Raw genomic sequence first — 4,751 nt, 5'->3', positions numbered from 1 at the left:
CTACTGCTGATTTGTGGTCAAACTTAACATAACAACAATTAATTGACACAAGCAATTCACAATGAATGTTGTTCATTGCACCCTTGTGAAAGTGACATCAAATGCCCACCTTGGAAACTTTTGAAACTGAGATGTTGTACAGGCATAGGGATGACATTGTAGCACATGGTCCATTTAAAAATTTTTAACTAGGCAAGTCAGTTAGAACACAATTCTATGTTAACTGCCTTGTTCAGGGATAGAACGCCAGATCTTTACCTTGTCAGCTCAGGGATTCGATTCAGCAATCTTCGGTACTGGCCAACACTCTAACCACTAGGCTACCTGCCACCCCAATAAGAGCTTCATATACATTTCAGGCCTTGTCTATCAAGGAAAATGATACATAGCTGGATTTCTGGTACGAGGTAAAGACAGTTTCAGGTGGTTGAATATTCGAATATTCGACAGATATTCAGGCTTGTCAGGGATATTCAGCAAATTGGATGCAGTCTATCACAGTGCCATCCTTTTGTCACCAAAGCCCCATATACTACCCACCACTGCGACCTGTTTGCTCTCGTTGGCTGGCCCTCGCTTCATATTCGTCGCCAAACCCACTGGCTCCAGTCATCTATAAGTCTTTGCTAGGTAAAGCCCCGCCTTATCTCAGCTCACTGGTCACCATAGCAGCACCCACCCGTAATACGCGCTCCAGCAGGTATATTTCACTGGTCACCCCAAAGCCAATTCCTACTTTAGCCACCTTTCCTTCCAGTTCTCTGCTGCCAATGACTGGAACGATTTGCAAAAATCACTGAAGCTGGAGACCCATATCTCCCTCACTAACTTTAAGCACCAGCTGTCAGAGCAGCTCACAGATCACTCACCTGTACATAGCCCATCCAACTACCTCATCCCCATACTGTTATTTTTATTTTTTTGCTCCTTTGCACCCCAGTATCTCTACTTGCACATTCATCTCTGCACATCTATCACTCCAGTGTTTAATTGCTAAATTGTAATTATTTCGCCCACTATGGCCTATTTATTGCCTTCCCTCCCTTTATCTCATCATTTGCACACACTGTATATAGACTTTTTTCTCTATTGTGTTATTGACTGTATGTTTGTTTATTCCATGTGTAACTCTGTGTTGTTGTTTGTGTCTCACTGCTTTGCTTTATCTTGGCCAGGTCACATGTGTAAATTAGAACTTCTCAACTAGCCCACCTGTTAAATAAAGGTAAATAATAAAAAATATAAAATAGTTTTCCTTACATCACCAACAGCCATTAGGGACCGTCAACATAGTGACCAAATCACATTTTCAAATTTCCGCTAGCTCTTTAACCATTACTCCTAAAACTTTCAAAACTGGTTGTAGCTAACCCGATGGCATAGACACACATTGCACACACCTTTTTTTTGTCGATTTACATCYCGCACWATTTTYWAAYATTTATTKACATTTTTKWATWTCAATAGCTCTTTGATCATATGACCTACTGACTTCAAACAAGGTCCAGAATGTACACTCAGTGKGCCTACACATCGCACACCCTTTAGTTTGTCCATTTYCATCTCACACGTTTTTACATTAATTTTTCAAAATATAARATTKAAATCGCTCCTTGGTCATGTGRCATACTGACTTCAAACAAGGTTCAGAATGTCCACTGACTACCCTTATATAGTCAGTGGACTATAGTTATTCCATTGTACTGGATMTAATTCRTATTAGCATTTTACATACATTCATAAGTATAATMATTTTTTATGACATACTGTGAAAAACTCTTGGCTGCTGGCTCTGTCACTTTCAGACATGYGCAGAGCAGACTGAAAGGGGAARGGTAGCTCTTGACTTGAACCACAGGGGTTCTCTGTAAAGAGAGAGTAATCCAAAAGGCACAGACACACCCCTTGACTTTCAATTGGCACACTTGACCTGTATTATGTATTCTCTCCTGATTGGTCTCCGTGGTGCTTAGTCAATGGGAACTCCGTTGCCGGCCCCATCATAACATTTTTACACAGTCTGGCAGTCTGACTAAAGTGCCAGAGGTATAAGGAGAGACATTCTCTTTTGTATTTATGGGAACAAATATTTCCAAGCACTTTGGATCCTATTCTTGGACAGTTAGAAGACACAATGCGTCAATGCAAAAAAATAAATAGTAATTACTGTCCATGAGTAACCTCAACCTTGTGGGTCTGTGGGTGTTTGGCCCAATAAAGTGCCAACTCAATTCTACCACTGACTAGTCTCTCATGCCCTTATRAAYGGGGGACACAGGGMAATAGTTTTTAATCTAAACCAGMCCTTTTTTACTGGAGTACACTAACCCCTAATCTAACCCCTAATTGGGGCTCTTTTCTTGACACACAGTAGCARTTTACCAGATAAGAAGTCAAGAAGATCAAAAAGTAGATTGTTGTAAGGGTGTATTAYGTMCTGTGCTGGCCCCATTGTCATATCCATTCTGGATTCTAAGTGGTAAAATCATAGCTGAAAAATGCCTCTGTGTATACTGTATGTGGGAATGTCTTATGTCCGTCCTACATGTAGTGTTGATACATGGAATATTCCTCAACTGCATATTTCATAAATTATGTTCAACAACTGACATTTTCAGATATTATTTTGACAAACACACCAACACACTTTGGTGCTTACAATTCATTCTCTCTTGTCATAGACTTGATGGGCACTGTCATCTGTGATCTTTGTGATATTACTTTCTTTAAGCACGTACTGATGAAACTGTCACTTAATATTTTTTTCTTAAAGTCTACAAACGCTCTACATTTATTCACTCTGTGATAGGGTTGGATCCTATATGCTACTTTTATTATTCTCCTGTAAATGGTTCAGTAAATGGTTCAGTAATTTCCTTTATGCCCCATTCTACACACAGCCTAAATGGGGCATAAAGGAAATTACCTCTACTAGATTATAGTGAGAAGGAAATCAGCATACAGTTTTGGCCTGTGTATTCATTTGCCTATAACTAATCAGAATTCAATTATGTTTACATAAAAAAAAAGAGAATACTTCAAAATGAGAAGATCCTGCCATGGAAAAGACGACTGGGTGGACATAAAGTGGAAAGGAGGGGAAATAACTCACACCATGCAGCAGGACACCTTCAGCTGTGGGGTCTTTGTAATGCAGGTTTGATAGTTATATTTTCAATMATGAATGGTAAGCTGTTATGTGACAATTAGGTCAAAAACTCTATTTTATTTTTTGGTGTAGATGGCCAAGGAAGTTGCACAGAACTTCCCCAACATCCCCTCCCAAATTGATGTAAAACCTTCACAAAAACACATGGAGCAACTGTGAAAAGAAATGGCTGAGGATATACAAAAAATGTCTGGTATGTAATGACATTTAATTCAAAGTAAATGTAAATTCTTTATTTTTATGTAGTTGTGTGGGACAGCCATATGTTCAGAGTTCAACAAAGTCAACAACTGCTTCATGTGGGCCACTGATAAAGATCCTGGATGTGGCCCAAAGACTGACTGGGTTAGTAACTTTATTTAACATTTTTATAATCTTTTGACAACAGTGACGGCATGTAAGACAATTTATGATATAACACAATGGATGGCTAATTCGTCATACTGCATTGATATTTGATATTATTTATAAAGTGTTACGCTTTGTTTTGTTTTAGATTGAATGTTTTGCATGCCAACGGTGGTTCCGTGTGCTGTGTCTAGGAATGAAAACAAAAGAGTTCAGCGTGAAGAACACAAACTGGAAGTGCTGTTTTTGTTGTTGAAAATGTATGCTATCCCCTATCCACACTGACGAGGCTCTGAAATGTACATCAACCAGGGATAAAGAGAAAGTTAACACTGTGAAATGTTTTGTACTTATTTGAAGTAAAGTGTCTGTTGACATGTTGGAAAAGATTTAAGGTCTACAATTTCTGTTTAATTTGTCAATATTACATTGTTATTCATTGATTTACTGGCCACCATTACTGTGGTTACATGTTCAGTATATGTATTGACCAGCAAACCCACTGCAGCCTACCTCACCAGCTCACTCTCCATCCCTGCTTTGGACAATTAATAACATGACTCTCGTACTTTGCCATTTTCCTTTATGGTTGATATTAACGAYGAAAGTAGATATTAKCTGTCTCTCTCCTATTGTGTACCGCTGTTAAATACTGTGGCAAAATAAAAACAGGGAAAATAATACTTAGAACTACCAATTATTATAGATAAATATTAAAGAAAAGGGTTAACACAACACTGGACTGAACCCCCTAATGGTTAAACTAATAATAATGTACAACAATATAGAAGACACATGACTAGAGGTTATGCAATATTCGTGTATATCCACTGCACGCTTCTTAGGTGTGTAATTGACATGACCAAGGAGCTATTGAAATTTAAAACTATGAAAAATGTCCATTACACAGYGTGATTTTCAGTACACAAACAWGAGTGTKCAATATATAAGGCTAGTCCGTGGACATTCTGAAGTTTGTTTGAGTCCAGTAGGTCACATGACCAAGGAGCTATTGAAGTTTTAAATTCTGAAAAATTCATGTAAAATCGAGTGAGATGAAAATGGACAAACTAATATAAGGGTAGTCAGTGTACATTCTGCACATTGTTTGAAGTCATTATGTCACATGACCAAGGAGCTATTCAAATTTGACATTTTAAAAAATACACATAGAATCAAGTGAGATGAAAATGGACAAACTAAAGGGTGCGCAATGTGTAGGCCCACTGAGTGT

General features: G+C 38.2%; 1 long non-coding RNA gene across 2 annotated transcripts in view; it reads left to right on the top strand.

Annotated features, from left to right (window-relative positions):
• LOC112068005 (uncharacterized) overlaps positions 1-3,949 on the top strand; it is a 9,815-nt gene extending 5,866 nt beyond the window's left edge. The window contains exons 2-4 of one of the 2 annotated variants that reach the window (XR_002893501.2): positions 3,031-3,157; positions 3,416-3,514; positions 3,666-3,949. This is a non-coding gene — a long non-coding RNA (uncharacterized lncRNA). The other variant, XR_002893500.2, reaches the window with a different exon arrangement.
• The last annotated feature ends 802 nt before the right edge of the window (positions 3,950-4,751 follow it).

This window comes from Salvelinus sp. IW2-2015, unplaced genomic scaffold (genome assembly GCF_002910315.2).
Source record: "Salvelinus sp. IW2-2015 unplaced genomic scaffold, ASM291031v2 Un_scaffold19, whole genome shotgun sequence".
Taxonomy (NCBI): domain Eukaryota; kingdom Metazoa; phylum Chordata; class Actinopteri; order Salmoniformes; family Salmonidae; genus Salvelinus; species Salvelinus sp. IW2-2015.
Note: the sequence above shows the minus strand (reverse complement) of the source record. Positions and strands in the feature narration are given on the sequence as shown.